Genomic DNA, 24,071 nt, shown 5'->3' with positions numbered 1-24,071 from the left:
TTTGAACTTTCTGAATCTATGCACATCCCTCTGAATGTTATTAGAAAGGAGTGTGAACAAACAACACCAAAGTTTGGTGGTTATTTTCCGTCTTTCACAAACTAAGTAATCCAAAATTTGATGTCCTGCTGTGAAAAAGCATTTACCTTCTTAATTCATTGCTCATTTTTAGCTATCATAACTGTAACCCAAAACTTCGGTGATTAGTCTCTCATGGTGCTTTTTTGTCATAAAAAGCACCAGAATGGAGTCCCGGCACCTTTTTTTTGACAGAATTTCCAAGTTTTAAAAATAACTCTTGAAAATTTGATGTTTAGTCTACGTGGACTTGAATTGCCCTGTCGAGCATAGCAGTCGGCAGCAAAATTTAAAAATGAAAAAACACTACTAATTACTTTTCAACCACCGGTCCTGCTAAATCAGACATGTCAAACTCGCAACGTCACATGACGTCACGCAACGTATCGGGACGGTTTTGCCATTGCCGGCAATGGGGTGGGCACAGCTTCCGCATTATGTATCCAGCCCGTGGGCCGGCAGTTTGACAGCCATGTGCTAAATATATAAAATATATAAATATATATATAATTTTTTAAATAAAAGATTAACAAGATGTGAGTTCTGGCACCTTTTTTCTTACAAAAAAAGCACTGGTCTCTCACATGGCTGTACAGGAATTTTGGCACATTCCTATATAGTAAACAGCAGCTCTGAATATTTGAGTTTTTTCTACCATGCTGCCAAATTTCAGGTCTTGTCATAACATTTCTATGGATTTTGGAACTGCACTTGGCTTTTGTATTCAAAAGGTGATTGTTCCTCTTTTCTCTTGCACACCTGCTGGTATTCAGGATGTTTTTCTTGCTGCATGAAAGACTTGTACTTTGCCTTCCGCTGACAGATTCTTCTCCAAAGTTCTCAGATGCAAAGCAGAATTCAGTGAAGGCAAGTTGTCCAGGTCTAAGGCAGAAATCATACCTCCAAAATACGACACTACTACCTCCATGCTTACCAATTGACACAAGGTTATTTTGGAATGCCGTGTTTGGTTCCCAACAGACATAATGACACCTCTATAGTTTGAAAACTCCTGCTGTGGATTCATCTCCCCATTGAATGTTCTTCCAGAAGTCTGAGAGTCATCCAGGTGTGTGTGTGTTTGTTTGTTTTTTTGGCAAAGAGCAGGAGTCTTCAAACTTGGCCCTTTTATGACTTGTGGACTTCAACTCCCAGAATTCCTCAGCCAGCTTGTCTGGCTGAGGAATTCTGGGAGTTGAAGTCCACAAGTCATAAAAGGGCCAAGTTTGAAGACCCCTTGCAAAGAGAATCAATATTCTCCACAGCTTCTTTTTATTATTCTCCTGAGAACTCCATGTTTACTGAGTACTTTTCTGACAGCAGAGTTAGGAACCCTGACTTTAGCCAGGATGAGAGAGGCCTTTGGATGTTCTGAAGTGCTTTGTGAATTCCAGAAGGACATTAAGTTGTGGTCTTGGAGTGCATCTGACAGGGTGGAAATTTTGGGAAGATTATTATTCTAAATGTTATCCTTGTAAAGACAGCCTCTGGCCAGGGGCATCCGCAGGATAGGGCAAATTATGAAAACGACATTGCACTATGATGACAAAAGCCTTGCTTTTTTGTAACACATGTATGATTTTGCACATACCTACAAAGGATAAAATCTGGGTCATAATGGCGTAATGATGATCTTATTACTTTGATGGAAGTGGTAGATCCTTATGTGGCTCTTTTGACTGTTACTCAGTGGAGCTCCAGAGTTTTAGAAATAGTTTTGCATTCTGATGGGGAGTCTTCAGAAACTTCCTGCAAAATATGACTCGTGAATCTGTGTGGTGATGAGAAGAGCCAAAGCTTGTGAGATATAGGTAGGATACCTCCTACATATTAATTCTTTGATTAATGAAAACAGTTTCATTTATGAAATAAAATGACAAAAGGATGAAACTTTCTTATTGTTTATACTCAGACTCCCTTCATATTTTACTATGATTGCAATAAATCTTGATGACATTCAGGAGAAAAAAAGGTAAAAATACAGACAATTTAAAAGGGGATGAATGCAAAACTTTTGCAGAACTGCATCTGTGTTAAATCTCTAATGCAGTCGCAGCCCTTATACACAAACCCCCTTGATTTTGTAAAAGAAAAAAGAAAAGGTGACAGGATCCTATGAACATCACAGCACTCCAAGCCTTGGACATTCTGACAAGCCACTGTGCAGACTGTGCTGTGTTGTTGTTGTACACAGTTGCACTATAAGCACTTGTGCAACAGGTAAGCAAAGGTGCATTTCAATAAATAGGTCTTTCAGTTTTTAAAAGGAACTTCACAAGCTACTGTCAGTGTTAACTTCTTTCTACACTTGCTAACTTTTAACATAATGGCTTGACATTAGGAAATTTAGTTTTGCTTTTGGAAAAAAAATATATTTAAATTTAACAAATTCCATGCACGCAAGGAATATGCAGATTGAAAAAGCATTTAGGGCCATTTCTATAAGATCCTGCATGTTATTTGATTTTCCTTTCCTTTCCTTTCCTTTCCTTTCCTTTCCTTTCCTTTCCTTTCCTTTCCTTTCCTTTCCTTTCCTTTCCTTTCCTTTCCTTTCCTTTCCTTTCCTTTCCTTTCCTTCCCTTCCCTTCCCTTCCCTTCCCTTCCCTTCCCTTTCTTCCAACTTTGTTGTCAAGGCATCAGTACAAGAATGCTGCAACTGTTAAGAACATTTGTCTTCAAATATAGAATGTCTGAAGTCAACAGCCTTGACCCTTTCTAAATCAGGAAATGCTTGAATTGAGAAAGAGTGAATAATGGGTAAACCGGTGGTTCTGGTCTCTGTCTAATCAGTCGTCTGTGTTGCCTGGTACATCGTGTCAAGGGCCATTCATCTGGTTCCCCTGGGACTGGTAGAAGCCAGAAGGAGGAGCAGAGCTGGGACAGAGATGTATAACCATGTTGACCACTGAAGTATCTGGTTAACCGCTTAATTATCTGAGTTCAGCTATCAGTCAGCAGCTAACTGGCACCATTTCAACATACTTTATAATTCGTGATAGAAACAGGCGTAATAATAAAGATCCTGTTGCCAGAGTATGAATTTGCATGAAGCCTGCTTTATTTATTTATTTTTTCTAATTATATTCCCAGTAGGTTAGAGCTGTGCGTGGATAAAAGAGTAAATGAGCTAGCAGGTTCTCTCTCCCTCTCCCATCTGGTGCACATGAGCTTGATGTAGGTGCTCACATCATCAGATTGATCATCAACCATGCCCTCCAATACTGGTAGATGAAGGGCTCTAATGATAACGTGGGTGGGAAAGACCTTCGGAGATAGGACAAAGAGATGCTGCCAAGGGAATGGTCAGATAAGAGACAGCGCAGTCCACCAAAGGATATCAGAAGAAACTCAAAAGAGACTCTCCCTAGTTTTTCTGGCTGTAGAGGAGACGGGGCAGGGTCTGTGTGTGGGGGGGGGAGAGAGGGGGAGGATACTTTCAGATTTTGTACTTTCAGACTTGCAAAATTCTGTCAAGAGGGTTTGCAATTAATTAGAATTAGCTCATCTGGCTGTGATATCTAGTTTATCCTGCAAGGCCAACACTATTTGAGAAGCCTGCTATACTCAGGTAAGTAGTGGATGCAGTTTTGAACCTTGATCCAAAAGGGTCTTGTGCATTTCAGTAGTCACTGCCTCCTACCTGCCTAGATGTGCTTGGTTTCATTAGAAAGTCTTGGGACTTCTGCCTTCAGAAATAGCGTTTCAGGTATCTGATCCCCAAATGAAGCACTTCTGGTTTCCTTGATTTGAGTGAGAAAGGATTGCGTTGCAGCATGCAAAACTGGACAACACTAAGGGCTTTGGGGGGTTTTGCAGTGAATCCAAATCCTTGCTGGTTGCTTGACCACAGCAGAACATGGCACTATGGGTTTTTCTTATACAGGTAGTCCTTGACTTACACAAGTTCATTTAGTGACCGTTCAAAGTTACAACAGCATTGAAAAATGTGACTTATGACCGTTTTTCACAGTTACGATCTTTGCAGCACCCCACCATGATCATGTGATCAAAATCCAGATGCTTCGCAACTGGTTCATACGTACGATGGTTGAAGTGTCCCAAGGTCATGTGATCACCTTTTTTGACCTTTTGACAAGCAAAGTCAATGGGGAAGCCAGATTTACTTAACAACATGCCATTAACTTAACAACTTTAGTGATTCACTTAACAACTGTAGCAAGAAAGGTCATAAAATGGAGCAAAATTTATTTAACAACTGTCTCACTTAGCAACAGAAATTTTGGGCTCAAATGTGGTCATAGGTTGAGGACAATCTATACTCCCTGATGTCAAAAAGTTGGACATATTTTTCTTGATGTCTTCCCTTGATAGGGAAAAAGACGAAGTGATGATGACAATCTTTAAGGGCCTAAATGGTTTGGGGCCAGGACCTTTAATGTCTTGTTGCATTTTTATGAATCAGCCTGGATTCTAAGTGCTGGATTTTGCTTAGAAAACCAACAGTCTGCTGAATTCAAGAAGCAAGGCCTTTCGTGCATTGTTCCTTTCCTTATAAACTTGTCCCCTTCTTCTTTTAAAAGTACAGTATACTTCATTAATGGTTGAAACATGGGTCTTTTTATTTCCCTTTAACCGGGGCTGGTCTACATTTTAGAAGTTTCAATTTCTGTATTTGAAGAAAGGCTGATGCTCTAATTGTTGATTCTAACTTCATTTCTGTGGCCTTCTCTTTCTACTTCACTAAAAGCCATAGCTGCTTTTTCTGGAAACATCAGAATAAAACATTTCAAATGGGTTTACTACACCTCACTTCTGCTAAGACATGCAACGTTGAATTTCTTCGCCCTCTTGTTCTTCCTGTCCCAGAAGAAATGTTTTCCAACCTTATAAGAGAAGAAAGTATTGATTAGTTGAGGACTGTCATTTGTATATTTGAGCATCAAATAAGGCTCTTGGATCCTAAAGGACAGCAGCTTGCTTTTAATGTCCATTTTAACAGCCATGCTTTTGGGGTCATTCAAAGACAGTTGTTTAATTCTCAGTCTAACCAACCCTCCTTTTTAAAAAATAATGCAAATAAAAAGAAAATATGGTAGCAGAACTGTTTTACTAGTAAAAGAAATCAGGGCTGGCTATGAAGGACTATAGAAATGATTTGCCAGGTGCCAGAAGTCAGGAGCCAGGATAGAATTCCAAAGTACTACAAGTTTATTTCAGGCTACCTATAGACAAGAATCTGATCTACTAACGGTGAAGGTGAATTGATGCCGGATGAGAGTCAACAGACTTTATGGGGCTGTGGGGTGGACTTAGATCTCTTGTAGGGACATAATGACTCCAAGCTGATATTGCATTTGACTCTGTCCTCAGCTCAGTTTGGTCATCTCCAAATGATTGACCCTGAATATTTAACAGGCGATAATGCTATTTTAAAATAGGGCTCCATAACCCATGAAGTGGAAAGCATATGGTAGTTGCTCAAAAGTTCCAACTCTGACAATAAGAAGGAAAACAGAGGTGCTAGAGAATGACTATCCTGTCATCCAGTAAGATAGAGGTGGGATTAATTAATTTAAGTCACCTATTAATCCAAATGAAAGATGATGGGTGCGGTATAAATTATGACCATCTTTTATTCCCTTTTCTACAACAGTGCCCGTCCTATAATATGCATATACTTGTTTGAGTCATTAAAGAGATTTGGCAGATTGGTCTCACCATTTGGCCCTCCCATTGTGCTTTTGGTGGCTTACGTTTTCTTAATATGAAGAGAGGGAGATATTTTTTTTCGAGACTATCACCATAATAATAAGCTGACTTTGTAATAATGCCGCTTGGGGGGGCCTGAAAGCCCTAATAAGCAGGCATATACATAGAATGAAGGCTATTGCTAAGCACATTTGATTTGTGCTTAGATTGTAAGCCGCCCTGAGTCTTTGGAGAAGGGCGGGATATAAATGGGATTAAAATAAATAAATAAATAAATATTCTGTGCACATGCGAAGGTTATGAAACTCAGGTTTCAAATGCTTTCCCCAAAAAACTGTTATTTGTTATCGGAGGGAAATGTATTTCTCTCAACCTAAATAATGACCATTCAAGAGTTTTTATTAGGATCCAGTTAAGCTTCTTCTACACATATCAAAAGAGCCTTGGTGGAGCAGTGGGCTGATGCCTCCTTAAGTAACACCAGCTGCCTGCAATTAGTGCAAGTTCGCATCCCACCAGGCTCAAGGTTGACTCAGCCTTCCATCCTTCCGAGGTAGGTAAAATGAGGACCCAGATTGTTGGGGGCAATTAAGCTGACTTTGTAATAATGCCGCTTGGGGTGTGTGTGTGAAAGCCCTAATAAGCAGGCATATACATAGAATGAAGGCTACTGCTAAGCTTGTAAGCCGCCCTGAGTCTTCGGAGAAGGGCGGGATATAAATGGAATTAAAATTAAATTAAATTAAATATCCCCCAAACATGGGCTTGACAATTGCTTTTGATAGCATACGAAATCAGCAAGATCATTGGCCCATTAGTGACATTTGGGGGGGGTGTGCTTTGTCTGATTAGCAGGGACCCTTCTGCGTCTCAGGCAGAGGACCTCCTGTGCCAATTTAAAAAGAAATGCCTGGGATTAAATGCAACTTTCTGCATGATTGCAGAAAGTTTCCGCTCAAAGGAAACTATCATGAACCTGCTTTTCTTTTTGTAGGGTGGCCTCCTAGGCATCCCCACACAAGAGGTCAGAGGAAAGGATGGATTTCCATAGCATTTGCATATGCTAATTTATTTTCATATATGCACAAAAGGAAGGAAGAGAGAGAGAGAGAGAGAGAGAGAAAGGGAGGGAGGGAGGGAGGAAGGAAATAATTGCTAACAAAGAGAAAGACACCCTAAACTAAACCTAGGTGAGAAGCAGCCATAAACTCTTTCTTCTCTATTTCAGATGTTTGAATACATCAAGCTCTCTATCTTGAAGCTAAGCCCTCCTAGTAAAAGGCACCCTCAGATAGGATGATCCTCTGACATATTCTTAAAAAAAGAGGGATCATCTCTTGAAAGGAGAACACATAGTCATCCAACTTGAATGTGGTGTACTCCTTTTTTCCAATGAATGAATGTTGGGTGAAGGCAACACTCCTGGCTGGTGGTCCCTTGATAGTCCCAGAAAGTAGAATGAGGAAGAGCAAGACTTGGGAGGGGCGCCCTTTGCTCCCACCGGTCACTTGTGCTTTGGGTCTTCACAACAAGCCACGTATCCTTAAACCCAGGGCTTCTGGAAACCATTTCTGTGCAAAAAAAAACCACAACATTTTTTTTGTTAGAACTCTTGAATCTCCAAGACAAGTGAGATGAGTGAGGAGATCTGCCTTTAATTACAAAATATACTACTTCTCAAATAAAAAACGCTTAAATAATTCAGTTTGATTTGGTCTAATTAGCCTGATTTCCCTAGTATTTAGCCTTAATTATGTGGTACATATACAGTGTGCTCTCTGAAGTTAAAGATCAGAACGGATACTGACTTAAACGATAACATATGTTGAATTATTAATTATAATTAATCTTACAAAATAGGCACAATTAGATTAAGCACTTTAGATATTGTACTTAACAGTGTCATATTCCCCCCCCCCCTTTACCTTTGCAACCACTGATTGGAAGTGCGAAGGAGAAGCAGGGGTGGAGTGGGGAGCCTATTACTAAGGGCTTTGATTTCTCCATATGTATCTGCTTGGTTATGGGACGTATGATTATATTATAGTCATTAGGGCATCTGGGTGGGCTTTTTAAACCTCAACCAAGTGATACTTGCTTAACTGTAGCAGCTACAAGCAATGATGGGAGCCTGCAACTTTTCCCATAAAAAGGTGGATGTTTTTGCTGGAAATGAAAACTCAAGCTTCCTGCAGGAAAAGTCAGGATCTCAAAAGCAGAGGAAAAGGTGTGCCATGGTTAGAGAGATGATCAAGGTACGTGAAAGTCCAAAAGCCAAACTACTTTGGTGTTTCCCAGAATTTTGGATAAAAGCTCCAAAATGTTGTGGCTGAAATTGAAGGAGTGGGATAAACTAAATAAAATCTAGCTATTCTTGAAGAGAAAATCCTAAATCTGGAGGCAACCGCCTTTGGGCCCTGAAATTCCTGCTACTCATCTTCCCCCAGACCTGCCACCAGACTGTAATTTTAATGCAACAGAAGAGGAAATGAATACGTTCCTAAAGATTAATTGCATTCATTATATTTTATTTGTTTTATATTGCATGGAATTTTTTTTAAAAAACTAAAAAAAATTAGTTTTGTTCAGTTATATCCTCTTTTTTAGCTAGGTCACCTATTTTCTGGAAGGCTGTCTATAAACTGAATGCATTCCCCAGCCCTCCAAAGTTTGTACACCCTGTTTTAAATTCACCAATGATACAACTGGGCTGATTTCCCTGCAGCTCTGAGTACCATGCTTTGTTGGCTGGGGTTGGGAGAAACGGGCAGGTTGTGAGTTGCTGATCCTTTGCTGATGATATTCAGTGGAGCCAAGATTGAGGTGGTGCATCTGTCCTAGTACTCCTTGACCTCTCAGTCGCTTTCAGGACTGTCAACCGTAGTATCCTTTTGGACCAGCTGTTAACAGTCAGGAGTGGGAAACCCTGTGCTCAAGTAGTTTATTGTCTTCCTCAGTGATCAGTTTTAATTGCTGTTGAATGGGAGGACTAGATTGTACCAACAGCCCCCAATATATGGGGTGCCTTAGGACTTAACCGTCTCCCCTCTGCTGTTCAACATCTACATGAAACCACTGAATGTGGTCATCCCACCAGTTCTATATCATAACCCCAAGTGATGTTGATGTTTTGACCCAGTATCTGCAGGCTCTTTGGGGTAGAATACACTTTGACTCTATCCTAACAAGATTGACTGTTTGGCTGCCCTTGAAGACCACCCAGAAGATACAGCTGGTTCAAAATGCAGCAGTGGAAACAGGCGCCTCTCAATATGTTGATGCATTGGGCAGCCAATAAATTTAAATAAATACTATATTCTAAACAGAAAGAGCCCCTTTGGTCAGGACAACGAACTTCTAGGATTGCCAGAAAAAGAAACAAACCAAAAATAAATTAAAAAAAGACTATTAAAGCATTGCACTAAAGAATTGGCAACTACTCTGTATAGCTGGGAATCAATATTAAAGAATTTAATCACTGATCACTAATGCATTCATTGACAGCTGCCACTGCACAATCTAGTGCCTTTCTGACAACCTAGAAGGTAATTCCTAGAATTCCTAGCCAAAATTGGATCTTATGCTCAGGAGGACTGTGTATTGTTAATTACTTTTCCTAAGTACAGTAGGAATCAACTCAAAGGTGTTTCTTTACACAGGCAAATAGGAACCAAAGGGAGCCTGTCAAGTAATCCCAAAGCCTCTCTCTGCAGAGGCAGTTTTTAGAAATGTAAAATGTATTTGCTACAAGTAAGCCCCAAAGAAAAACAAACGTAGACAATTATTTAGCATATCACTTTTATATACCACTTAAAATGTTGTGTATGTAAATAGTTAGCAATAAGCCATGAAAGATATTGCAAACACTGTGCAGCTTTGCAAGGTTTAAAGCGGGAAAATAAGGTGCAATCATTGGACGCCACAACCAAGGAGCGGGAAAACAGACTGTTTGTATTGGTTACAGTTCAAACGCTTTCTCTATAAAAGGGTTGCAACATTTGACATTTGACAGTTGACTTTGTGTATTCAATAAACTCGTTCAGTGTTAACCACTCTGAGTCCTCGTCAATTCGAACCAAACAACTGGCGACGAAGGTGGGATTGACAGAAGACCAGAGATTAGGAAGAATTGTCGTGAAGGCGGCAAAGTCTGAGCGAGTCACAGTCAACCGAGCGGCCGCGGCAGAATAGGAAAAAAATTCTCCGAATGGCGCAAATCGGGTCATTGAAGGAATTTGACCCTAACTTCCCCGAGGATTGGGAAGAATATATTGGTCAGGTCGAAGGATTCCTGTTAGTGAACGGAATCACCGACGACCGAAAAAAAGCGGCGGCACTTTTGACAATTTGCGGCACACCGGTCTACAGGGTCGCTGTCGGGCTATGCCAGCCACAACCAGTCTCCAGCGTGCCCTATGCCGACCTCCTTGCAAAACTAAAGGTGCACTTTACTCCCCGAAGGTCCGAACTTTTTTGGCGGCGCATCTTCGAGAAGAGAAATCAGAGACCGGGGGAGTCCATACAGAAATTCGTTGCTGCCGTTAGGGAAGCCGCAGTTCGTTGCAAATACGATAATTTAGAAATTAGGATTCGGGACAGAGTTGTGCTGGGCTTACGCGATGAACAATTACAAAACAGAATAATCGCCAAACCTACTGGCGATTTACAGGAAGTGCTCGACGAACTCCTAACGTATGAGTCAACCGGGTATCGCGACCCCCCCCGCAGTAGCATGGCGACAGCACCTGAAATTAACCAAGAGGGCTATGTGGACTGCGGGGAGGTGGATCAGCAGTGGGAGGAAGAGATCGCCGAAGTCTCCAGGCGATTTGGGAAGATGGCACCCAGACAACTTAGAAGCGAAGGGCCCGAACCCGGCCGCCGGCAACAACCCGCAACACCGCAGAGACCACCGACCGGGGCACAACGACCGTGGCGGGACACCGCAACCAGACCGCGCGACAACGACACCCAGAACCGATGTGGCAGCTGTGGCGGCAACCATCCCCGCGCTTCCTGCCGATTCCGCACCGCCAAGTGCAGGGCTTGTGGCAAGACCGGCCACATCCAGGCCATCTGCAGAAACCGCGTCCGGGACTCCTGTCTGAATGAAGTCGATGTGTGGCCAGAGGGTAAGGTAACCCCCAATGCTAGTGGCAAGGAGACCCCTAGATCCCGGGCGAAATTTTCAAACCCAGGGGAGGTGGCCCGAGTCAATCGGAAAAGGCAGGGAAGGGGGCACAATTTTCCGGACGGAAAATTAAAAATCACAGTCCTTCTGCAAGGGGTTCCTTGCAGAATGGAAATCGACTCTGGGGCTTCAGTGTCGATAATTTCCACTGAAACCCTGGAAAAAATTGAACAACTAAGTGGAAAAAGAATTCCACTTAGCCCAACGAATATTCAATTAATGGACTTCCAAAAAAGTCCAATAATCGTAAAGGGAAAGACCAGCCTTAGAGTTAATTTTAAGGGATTTAAGGGGGTCTTAGATGTGGTAGTTACGGAGGGGAATAGGACTAGCTTAATAGGGCTTAATTGGTTTCCTGCCCTGGGAATTTGGATAGGGGGAATAAATTCTGTGATTAGAAATAAGACCCTCGAATCCGTCTGCAAAGAATTTGCAGACGTATTCGATGGATCTCTAGGCAAGTACAAAGGGCCCCCCATTAATTTTAACCTAGACCCCTCAGTAAATCCAATCAGGCTAAAGGCCCGGAGGGTACCTTTTGCCTTAAAAGAAAAAATCGAGGCCGAGCTCGACCGGCTTGTAGGCCTCGGAGTTTTAGAACCCGTTGAGGGCGGTTTATGGGAGACGCCGATCGTCACACCCCTCAAACCCAATGGGGATGTGAGGATCTGCGCCGACTATAAAGCGACCCTCAACATTGGAATGAAAAAGCATGCTTACCCGGTCCCGACGGTGAAGCAGGTCCTCGCCACGATCCAGGACGCCGCCATCTTCGCCAAGCTCGACTTGGCGCATGCGTACTTACAGTTGACTGTTTCCAAAGAGGCTGCAGAGGCGCAAACAATTGTTACCCACAAGGGGGCGTTCCGAGTCCACAGACTGCAATTTGGGATTGCAGCTGCTCCAGGCATCTTCCAAGAAGTGATGGAGAGGACCTTAAAGGGCATACCTGGAGTATGCCCTTACTTTGATGATGTCCTAATAGCTGGAAAAGATGAAGGAATGTTAGTAGAGCGGCTGGAACAGGTACTGGGTAGATTTAGAAAGGCTGGATTAAAATTAAAAAAGGAAAAATGTAGCATAGGGGTTAAATCCACTGATTTTTTGGGGTTCAGGATTGACAAAAGCGGAGTCCACCCTACCCCTGAAAAAATTAAAGCAATAAAAGGGGCTCCTGAACCAAGGAACAAGGCTGAGCTACAGGCCTTCCTAGGCTTGGTAAATTTTTATCACACTTTTGTGCCACATAAGGCTGCCATTGCAGAACCACTGCACAGGCTTTTAGATAAGAAGACCCCTTGGCATTGGCAAGACAAGCACAAAGTGAGTTTCCAGACCTTAAAAGATATCCTTTCCAGTAGCTCAACTGTAACCCACTTTATAGAAAATAGACCAATCTACCTGGCGTGCGATGCTTCGCCTTATGGCGTTGGGGCAGTAATCAGCCATTTAGACACCCAGGGAATGCAAAGACCCATTGCTTACTACTCCCGCACACTAACCAAGGCAGAGCGGAACTATGCTCAAATTGACCGGGAAGCTTTAGCCATAGTGGCAGGAGTTAAAAAGTTCCACGACTACCTGTATGGCAGGAACTTTACAATACTGACAGACCACAAACCCCTGCTGGGACTGTTTACCACAGATAAACAGACTCCCCAAATTATGTCTCCCAGGATGCTGAGATGGTCCATTTTCCTCTCAGCATATTCATTTTCCCTCCAATACCGACCAGGTAAAGACATGGGTCATGCAGACGCTCTTAGCAGATTGCCCCTTAGCACAACAGAGGAGGACCCTGCCCCAGTGGGACAAGTAATGTCCCTACAAGATATTCCTGATCTGCCCCTAACTGCTAAAGACATAGCTGAGGCAACCAATAAGGACCCCATCTTAAGGAGAGTAATGGCCTGGGTCATGAGCGGTTGGCCCAACGCCAACCCAGACGTAAAATACAGTCCATTCTTCCGAAGGAAGGATGAACTATCAGTTCATATGGGTTGCTTACTTTGGGGAACTCGTGTAGTAATCCCAGGAATCCACAAATCAGCTATTCTATTTGAATTGCATGAGGGACACCCTGGAATAGTAAGGATGAAGGCCCTAGCTAGAAGTCACTTGTGGTGGCCAGGATTGGACCAAGACATTGAGGAATGCGTTGCCAATTGCCATCTGTGCCAACGTTCCAGGCCTGAACAACAGCACATCCGCACACATAAATGGGAGCTAGCTAGGAATCCTTGGTCCAGGATTCATATTGACTTCGCTGGACCTTTCCAGGGGTTAACGTTCCTTGTAGTGGTCGACAGCTACTCTAGATGGCTAGAAGTAGTACCGGTCAGTTCAGTAACAGCAGGCAGAACAATACAGGCATTAAGGGGCCTCTTTGCCACTCATGGGTTGCCGGATTTAATAGTGTCTGATAACGGGCCACAATTCACATTTATTGAATTTCAGGATTTCCTCAAGGCCAACTCGATTAAGCATAAGACTTCTGCACCATTCCACCCCTCCACCAACGGATTGGCTGAAAGGAACGTGAGGACCACGAAGGACGCGCTTAAAAGAATCATTCGAGGTGACTGGCATCAGAGACTAGCTGAGTTCTTGTTGGCTCAACACACAACCCCTTGTTCGGCTACAGGGAAAAGTCCAGCTGAAATGAGGTGGGGAAGAAAAATCTTGACCAAGTTGGACAGACTACACCCCGACCGACTCCAACCAAACATTGAATTAGACATTCCTAACAGAACATTTGAAGTGGGGGACTTGATTTGGGCCAGGAACTACGCCCAAGGGGATAAATGGATTCCTGGGGTGGTAACTGAAATCTTAGGTCCCCTATCATACATCATTGAGGGGGAAGGGAATAGGGTCTGTAAAAGACACATAGACCAGCTGAGGAAAAGATCTAGTGGGTGTGTGCCAGCTGAGGGGGACCAAAGCTCAGTTAGGGCAAACAGTACAGATAACATTAGGCCTGAAAGTGGTGTAGTGGTGGGGCGAGATGACATATTTCCTGATGCCCATCAACAACAATTCAGTCCAATTGATTGGGAAATACCCCTGCGAAGTAGGCCAGTGACAACTGAATCCCAAACACAACCTAATACACAAGGCAGTACATCTGAAGCCAGTAACCCTGAGCCCAGGTCTAGTAGTAACCAGCATAGTAACCAGCAGCCAAGCAGTCAACCAGGAAGAAGGGTCCCTAGCAGCCAAAGTAACAGATACCCTTCTAGAATACATAGGCCACCAAAATACCTAATGGACTTTGTAAAGAAATGACACCAACTGGGGGGTAAGGGGTGTTGTGTATGTAAATAGTTAGCAATAAGCCATGAAAGATATTGCAAACACTGTGCAGCTTTGCAAGGTTTAAAGCGGGAAAATAAGGTGCAATCATTGGACGCCACAACCAAGGAGCGGGAAAACAGACTGTTTGTATTGGTTACAGTTCAAACGCTTTCTCTATAAAAGGGTTGCAACATTTGACATTTGACAGTTGACTTTGTGTATTCAATAAACTCGTTCAGTGTTAACCACTCTGAGTCCTCGTCAATTCGAACCAAACATAAAATAAACTCTATTTATATACAGGTTGTTTTCCTTCCTTTTTGTTCTAGAGGCCGAGAGAATGTTGTATTTGTCTACAACTGAAATGGGAAGAAATGCAAGCTATCACATCCATCGCACTTTTCACTTGTAGGGATGATGGACACGCACCATGGTAGAAACCTTAAGAGTGAATGTCTTCAGATCCAATGTAAACAAACAGGATTTGCCATCCCAGATGAGACCAATGGCCTATCTACTTCCATGTCTTCTCTCTAGCAGTAGCCAATCACTGAGGGTCACTGAGGAGGCGGTTCCATTTTAACTACTTCAAGTGCCATAACACTGTTTTATATAGGGATGTTTGATGTCAGGGCTGTAAAAGGTAGTGACTTGAAGAATAGGTATGTGTGGTGTACACACTGATCCCATTCCCATGCATATCTAAACAGAGATACAATTTTAGAATACTGATTAATTCAGACTGGTGGGCCATTTTGGTGTAGTGGTTTGGTACCAGGCTAGGAGTTCTAGTCCCGCCTTGGGCACAAAGCCAGCTGCGTGACCTTAGCCGGTCACTTTCTCTCAGCCCTAGGAAGGAGGCAAGGGCAAATCACCTCCAAAGAAACCTTACCAAGAAAACTGCAGGGACTAATCCAGACAATTGAGTGATTCAACACTGGCTTGAAGGGTAGTAATAATAATTCAAACTAAATTTAGTGAGGAAAACTTTTTTTTGCACTTGTTTTACATTGGGGTGAACTGAAAACCTCTCTTCCTAGTTGCTTAAACAAGGATTTTACCTTTTGTAAATGGTGTGTGGTAGTGGTGCATCTATTTCCTTTTTCTAGTCAAAGTTTGCTTTTGATTTCTCCCTATTTCTGCTATATAATGATGGGTACATCCAGTGGTGGGATTCAAATATGTGAACAACTAGTTCTCTGTGCGGATGCCGCTTGCGGAAGTCCGTTCTGGGCCTGGGAAACAAAAAAATTACCTACCAGTTCTGCCAAAGTGGTGCAAACCAGCTGAATCCCACCACTGGGTACATCCCAAAACACTTTTCCTTTTACATCTCTTCTCCTTCTGCATTTCAACTTAATAATAATAATAAAGTTGGAAGGGACCTTGGAGGTCATCTAGTCCAACCCCCTGCTCAGGCAGAAAACTTCTGTTTCTCCTCTCCATAACAATGCCAGCATCACTTACAAAAGACTAGGTTTGTATGTAATAAAGATAACAGATATATCTAAGATGTCTCAGTCTGCTACTAGAAAGCTGTGTTAAATCTGCAAAGTTCTAATCTAGTTTTAATTCTGTTCCCTCCATTTTGAAGGCAATGGACTACAGGCTTCAAATGTTTACATTTTTGCATTTGTGCTCTTGGCTACAGTACATATCATAGGTTTATTTCTTTATTCCTTGTATTTCTCTCCCACCTGTCCATACGAGAAACAACCAAGTCAGATACTTTGAAGAAATGATAGAAAACCAATTATGAAAGGAATGGATGTAGTTTCAATATTAAAAATGGTAACATGTTATATGAAGTTGAATGGCAAATTCTTATTTTAAACTTACATTTCTACAATTATTTAAATTAACCACATTTGGATGGTATTATGTGGGTAGGACCCAGATTTTAGATTTTTGTTTTTCAATTTGGGTTATATTTTAGGGTAGATGTTAAAATTTTCATGTAACCCTTTTATAATAACTGTATTAAATAGTACAGTACAATCTGACACACATTCTTATTGGGCTGGCTCTCTTGCTGCTTCCTGTGGAGACACAGCAAAGGCAGCACCCCTGCCCAATAAGCTTGTCAGCTTCTTGGAGGACAGTGTGAGTTACACGCGCACGTGCACACATACACACACACGCACACACAGACAGAGAGAGAGAGAAGGGAAGCACAAGTGCCTCTCTCTTTCTCTCTCTCTCTCTCTGCAAATGACTGGAAGCCACAGGAGAAGGCTGAAAGAACCACATGTGGCTCCAGAGCTGCAGGTTGCTGACCCGTGGTCTAGTGGTTAAGGCACCACACTAGAAAATGCAAGTTCTAGCCCTGCCTTAGGCATGAAAGTTGCTCAATTTACTTTGGGCCAAACTCTCCCTTTCATTCCAATTCACCTCATAGGGATATTGTTGTGGTGAAAGTACTTTACTTTACTTTACTTTACTTTACTTTACTTTACTTTACTTTACTTTACTTTACTTTACTTTACTTTACTTTACTTTACTTTACTTTACTTTACTTTACTTTACTTTTATTAAATTTGTATACCGCCCTTCTCCCGAAGGACTCAGGGCGGTGAACAGGGCATATATAAATAGCAAATACAAAAATTAAAAGGGAATTAAACAAGTGCCCAGTTAAAAAATACAATAACAATATAAGAAACCCATTAAAAAACCCTAACATCCCCCATCAGGCCAGATCAGCTAGTTCAAATAAATGGGTCTTCAGACCGCGCCGGAAGGAGCGAAGGTCCGATGCCATCCGGAGCTCAACCGGCAGTTGGTTCCATAGAGCCGGAGCACCCACAGAGAAGGCCCTCCCCCTGGGGGCCACCAGTCGACATTCCCTGACCGGAGGCACCCTGAGGAGGCCCTCTCTGTGGGAACGCACAGGGCGGAGGGAAGTTGACGCCGGCAGCAGGTGGTCCTCAAGGTACCCCGGACCCATGCCATGTAAGGACTTGAAGATTGACGAGACGAGGTGAGTGAGTTCAGCAAAGATCATTGTTTATTTGGTTGCAGGAACTGAACTGAGAAACGCGGCTGCAAATGCAGCAATTTATACCCTGGCCTCTAGGAGGTGGCCAATAGGTTTGAAGCAACCTATTGCTGCCCTAGAGGCAGCCAATGGTGGCGCTGGAGATGGGTTGTCTGAGGAGCTGGGAGCCATTAGCCAGCTTCCCTGCTTAAGCAACCTTCCAGCAATTAACCCCACATGATACTCTTTAGTAAGACAAAACCCAATATATTATACCCCTCCCCCATAGAATGTACACACATGATAACAACAAAGGGAATGATTACAGCAATTACAAGTTTTACAGCGATACAGAAGTAGTATGCAAACATACACATTTTCCGTACTTGCTAATACAGAGACTCTCCTGGCTAGCAGCAAATCAATGACACATACAACATTATAGCTTCATTATTTTGGAACAAAATCTTGTAAATATGCAGGAGGCTTGTGAACCCTCGTGGAGCACCTGGGAGAACCAGGCACTCCCTGGCCTACCAGCTTGCCCACCAGGCTGGGTAAACCAGGGTCCATAAGTTCAAATGAGTCTGGCTGACTCAGAATTCTCTGGCTGGCCATTCCAGGTTGGCCCACCCCAGAGTTCAATCCTTCTGCAGAGTTAGCACAGCAGCTGTAGTGTTCTGGTTGACTTTCTCCAACAGGGGCCCCATGCTGCACTCCTGGGCTTTGCCCCTCTACGACCACCTCCCCATTGCTCTGACTGCTTGAAACCTCAGAGCATATGGATTGATTGGCCTGGCTGCCGGTTTGCGGTCCATGACTGGGACCTGGAACAAAGTCCTCACTTTGTGGCCATTCTGGAAAATGCTTTCTAAGCTGATCGATATGGCGACAAACGACTTGTCCGCCCTCTAGGCTCACTTTGTATGACAGACGGCCTGATGGTTGGGTGATTTTCCCTGGCACCCACGTTCCCATGCCCATAGTTCCGGGCCCACACCCCATTGCCCACTTGCAGCCTCCTTGGGTGTTTTGGGCGAGAGGCCTCAGCTGCCACCCGGTCTGGGTGCAACCTGTCCAGTTTTGTGATTAGTTGCCTCCCCCAGCGCAGCTCTGCTGGGCTTTTGCCCATTGCCATGCATGGTATGGAATGTTGGCAGAGCAAAAAGTCAGCCAGTCTGTGGTGCCAGTCCCCAGTCACTATGCTCTTCAGTGATTCTTTCATGGTGCATACCATTAGTTTGGCTTGACCATTACTAGATGAGTGAAATGGAGCAGATGTCGCATGCCTAATGAGGTTTGCCCTCAGAAAAGCCTGAAATTCAGCCGCAGTAAATTGGGCCCCATTATCGGACACTATGATGTCCGGTAGCCCGTGTGTTGCTAAGAGTTTCCTAAGCACCTGGATGGTCCTAGCAGTAGTCATATTTGCAATTGGTATAACTTCCAGCCATTTAGAGTGGCTGTCGACCACAATAAGAAAGAGCTGTCCCTGAAAGGGCCCAGCGAAGTCTATATGAATCCTCGACCAGGGGGTGTGTGTTTCCTCCCACCTGTGGATGGGTGCATGTGGCATTTCAGGCCTAGACTGCTGGCATGTGTAACACCCATGAACTTGAGCCTCGATGGCTTTATCTAATCCTGGCCACCATAAATAGCTTCTTGCCAAAGCTTTCATGCAAACAATACCCGGATGACCTTCATGAAGCGATTGCAATACCTTGTCCCTTAATGAGGTGGAAACAATGACCCTGTTCCCCCAAAGAATACAAACCCTATGAGCTGAGAGCTCATATCTCCTTGTGAAGTAGCTCTGAAACTTAGCACCTGGGCTTTTCTCTAGCCACCCGTGTGGACCCAAGATAGCACTCTGCTTAGAGTCTTGTCTGCTGCCGTTTCTGCGGCTATGTCCCCCGCATGGAGGGGAAATTCCAGCAAGTCCTGAATGGACAAAACGCGGGCTGCTGGGGCCAGATCTGGCTCGATTTGAGGAAGTGGAAGCCTGCTCAGGCCATCTACATGGCCCATATCCCTGCTGGGTTTGTGAATTAGCTTAAAGCTGTAAGCCAATAAAAAAATGGACCATCTTAGCATTCTGGGGGATAAGATGTGGGGTGTCTGTCTGTCTGTAGTGAGTAACCCCAATAATGGTTTATGGTCTGTGAAGACCGGCCCCCGGACCACCCCCGATCTGCATTCATTTCGCTGGAACCTGAAAACCTGGTTTTTTGATCTATCAGGCCTGGACTGAAGGGGTTTTAGCTTTTAATATTGTTTTAATTGTTGGGCTTAAGTAATTTAATCTATTTTAATTTTATACTATTTTTATATTGTATTTTATGCTGCCCTGTAAACCGCCCTGAGTCCTTCGGGAATAGGGCGGTATAAAAATTTAAATAAATAAATAAATAAATAAATAAATAAATAAATAAATAAATAAGTCTCTGCTGTACAAGTAGTCGTGGAATTTTTTTACTCCAGCTACTATGGCCAATGCCTCCTTATCAATTTGTGTGTAATTACGCTCTGCGGAGGACAGTGTCCTGGAATAAAAAGCAATCGGAACTTGAGTTCCATTGCTCTCCAAGTGACTTAGGACAGCCCCCACCCCGAATGGGGATACGTCACATGCTAAGCATACCGGCATTGATTCCTTGAAATGAGTGATCATGGAACTAAAAGACAGTAGAGCCTTCAATTCCTGAAAACTTCTTTTGTGAACACTAGTCCACTTCCATGCAGTATTTTTGTCCAAGAGCCGGTGTAATGACTCTGCCACTGTGGCCTTGTTAGGAAGAAATGATGGTAAAAATTTAGGAGGCCTTGGAATGCCTGAAGCTCTCCCTTTATTTTGGGACCGGGTGCCATCTGAATGGTTTTAACCATTGACTCAGCAGGGTGGATGCCGTCAGCATCTATACAGAAACCCAAGAACTCAATTGAGGGGACTCCAATACTAAACTTATTCTTTTTAAGCTTGAGGCCTGCTTTGCACAGCCTTTGAAAGATGGCTCTGAGCCTCCTTGCTAGTACCTTGGTGGACTCACCGGCGATGAGCATGTCATCAAAATAGGGGCAAACCCCCTTGAGGGTCCACTCCATAATGCCTTGAAAAATGCCAGGGGCTATGCTGACCCCGAATTGCAGGCGTTTTACTTTAAACCTGTGGGTTACAATTGTCTGTGCTGCAGCTGTGGCCTCATCAACAGGAAGCTGTTGGTAGGCCTGAGCCAAATCTAATTTTGCAAAAATTGAACTGCCTTGCAAGGACACCAGGATGTGGCTTACTACTGGTACTGGGTACACGTGTTGTTTGAGTGCATGATTGATTGTGCATTTGTAATCGGCACAGATTCTGACCTCCCCGTTGACTTTTAGTGGCATTATGATTGGGATCTCCCATTCACCCCCATCTACTGGCTGTAGTACTCCCTGTTCTACAAGTTTATCTAACTCAGCGTCTATGTTGTGTTTAAGAGCAAATGGCACTCAACGAGGTTTAATCCTGACCGGCATTACAGTAGGATCTAGTTTAAATGTTATTGGCAGGCCCATGTACATCCCCAGGGCTGAGTCAAACACATCTGTGAATTCCTTGCATACTGTCGTGACTTGCGTCCAGTTGATCCCGGTTACTTGGATGCCTAGTGCATCAAACCAGTCTAGTCCGATCAGGCTTGTTCGCTAACCCCCTACTATGACAATGTCCAGGTGCCCAGAAAACCCCTTAAATTTAACGGCTAATGTGGCCTTGCCCTTGACTGCAACTCTGGCATTCTGAAAATCAGTTAAAATAATGTCAGATGGCCTCAGCTTGGCCCATCTCTTGCTGCGGTTGCACACGAAATTAAATGTTTCAAGTGAAATAATGGATACGGCTGAGCCCGTGTCTAACTCCATCTTGCAGGGGACCCCTTGCAGCTCCACCTGAAGTCTAAACTTTGGCTTAATAGGGCGGCGAGCTCCCGTATAGCAAATGCTTCTGTGGCTGGAGCAAAACCCTATGCTATACTGTCCTGGGGCCCTGGTACCTCTCCTAGTCGGGATGTCTGACTGGCGATTTGATGGCCGGTCCCTCTGGTGACCTCTGCAGATGGAAGCAATGTGGCCAGTCTTTCCGCAGGCCTGGCACGTGGCTGTCTGAAACCTACAGTCCATGTAGGAAGGGATCTGCCTTGTAAGTTGCCCTTTGTTGCTTGTCGCTGTGACACTGTTTGTCATTGTGTCTTTGTAGCTTGTCAACTTCTGTGTTGTCTTCAGGGTCTTCTGCGTGTTCGGTGTCCTCGTGGTGGATGGCTTCCTCGTGCTGTGCTGTTTTGGTGGGCCGCATGGCTCATATGGCCCCGCCAGCGGCTTCATCCACCATGATCTCTTTCAGCATGTCTGGAAATGACAGAGTCTCTTTGGTGAAGAGTTTTGCTGTAACTCTAGATTCCAGAGACCGCAGACAAGCTGGTCTCTTAGCCTCTCCTTGACGTCAGAGAACTGGCACAGGCGTGCGGCCTGCCTCAATGCTGCAATGAATTCAGACGCTGTTTTACCTGGTTGCTGAACTCTCTGTTCGAATGCATGGCGCCAAGTGATTACCGATAGCTTGGGCTGGAAGTGGTCTCCGAACCTTTTCTTCAAGTCTGTGAACGTTATGGACTCTAATGGCGTTGGCGTGAACAAGTTCTCCGTGATGTCGAACGTGGCTGGGCCGCACACACACATGAGCATAGCGGCCTTCAGGCCATCCTTGGCAACTTGATTCGCACGTAGATAGTTCTTGACCCTGGATAGATACGAAGACCATCTTTCCGGGTGAGCTATGTCAAATTCTTCCAGCTTTCTGACCTTTGCCATTTCTGCTGGTCTTCGTGGCTGGGGCTCGTTGTGTTCTTGTCCCTGGGCTCCTCTGTTGCCCAGGGACTGGTACTCTGGGTGCGTGGTTGCTAGCGTGGTTGTGCTAGACTGACCGCAGGGGGGATTGCTTATACCACAAGGCGAGTTCGGCCTCTCCCCTAATTACTCTTCAGCTCAGTTGGAGAAGCAGGATCCCACCTTCGTCGCCAGTGTTAGATACTGGGTTTGTTGCATTGATTGATGAGACGAGGTGAGTGAGTTCAGCAAATATCATTGTTTATTTGGTTGCAGGAACTGAACTGAGAAACAGGGCTGCAAATGCAGCAATTTATACCCTGGCCTCTAGGAGGTGGCTAATAGGTTTGAAGCAACCTATTGCTGCCCTAGAGGCAGCCAATGGCGCCGCTGGAGACGGGTTGTTTGAGGAGCTGGGAGCCATTAGCCAGCTTCCCTGCTTAAGCAACCTTCCAGCAATTAACTCCACGTGATATTCCAAGCAAGACAAAGCCCAATACATTACATGTTTGTCACCTTGAGTTGTTTATAAAAAAATAATAAAGTCAGGATATAAATGATAAATAAATAAATTAAAAATCAAGATATGTAGTTCATTAGCAAACGTGTTAGCCAGCAGGTCACTTGCTCATAGCCACTACCAGCTCCTTTAGGATGGATTCTACTGTATTTTTCTTTAAAGAATAATAATTTGCAAAGAATAAATTATGTACCATCAGGTCAGGTTAATTCATAGAAACTACATAGATTTTTGCCAGGACATTATGTTCCCAAACTGGTCCTTCAGGTCTTTAACTGTACTCATCCATCTTGGTCATCCTCTTTTTCTATTTCTTTGGCCTTTCCCAGTATTACAGAGTTGTCAAGATAGCTTCACATAGTGTGTCTAAAATATGATAACTTGAGCCTGGTCATTTGTGCCTTGTGTCAAAACTGTGGGCTGATTTATTATCCATGATATTGGATAGCCCAAAGTTCAAAAAGAAAAATTCTTTGTATGTTGCTTTTTCAAAGTCTTAATCACTAAATAGAATACTCTAATTTTATGCAAACCCACAGTCTTCCTATCAAAGGCATCCATGTAAGTGTGTGTGTGTGTGTGATCAATTCAACATAGTTAGGTGCATGCAAAGGGGGTGGAGCTTTGATTACCCTGATCATGACTGACATTATGATATTGTTGAACCCTGTCCCCTCTTTCCCAGTTATTTCTCTCCCAAAGCCTTCATATTTATTGTCTGCATTTATGTGACCATATTGATAACATCCTATTTTATGTGGTTAAAAATAATAACAGCAATGTAATATAATTTATATTATTTCATGTATTAGCCAAATATTCAAGCTTTTATATTCTTAAATACCTGTATTAGAAACTTAGTTACATGACTGATCAGCTTAACATAACAATGTAATGCAATGAAGGGTTATTTCTTCTTTGTTCTTTTATTGTACAACCCAAAAATCTTTGGTAAAAAGACAAAAACACTACAATTACAGTGCTTTTTGAAAAAAAAAAATGGCCCTCTGGCTGACTAATGTTAGTTTGATGATTATCTTGATATTAACTGCTTTACTTGAGTAAGCAAAAAAAGAAGTAAAATACCAGTCAGACCAGCTGTCATTTCATGGAGTATTGTACTACGGTTATTAAAAATACCCCAAAGATATACCTTTGTGGTTCAATCTTTTGAATTGGAATCAGAATATTAATTTAGGCCAGAAGCATGATTAAACATTGAAAGGCCCCTAAAGAATTTTCACCAAATTTTCCTGGATCTCTTTTTATTGGGTCTTCTTCCTGACTCTGTTTAGCGCTGTAATTGCTTTGTTCCACTGTTGATAGGTTAAACCACAATGTGATTTTCCTCTGTCATAATATTTAAGAGGAGGGCTCAGCATCTCACGTTCACAATGAGATGCTGGAGAAGCTTAGAGGAAGAGCTGTTTTGTGCAACCTGCAAAAAAAGGAAAAAGGCAGGAATTAGTTCTTCACCT

The sequence above is a fragment of the Vipera ursinii genome (genome assembly GCF_947247035.1).
Source record: "Vipera ursinii genome assembly, chromosome: 1".
NCBI lineage: Eukaryota > Metazoa > Chordata > Lepidosauria > Squamata > Viperidae > Vipera > Vipera ursinii.
The sequence above is the reverse complement of the archived record's forward strand: the minus strand, read 5'-3'. Positions refer to the sequence as shown.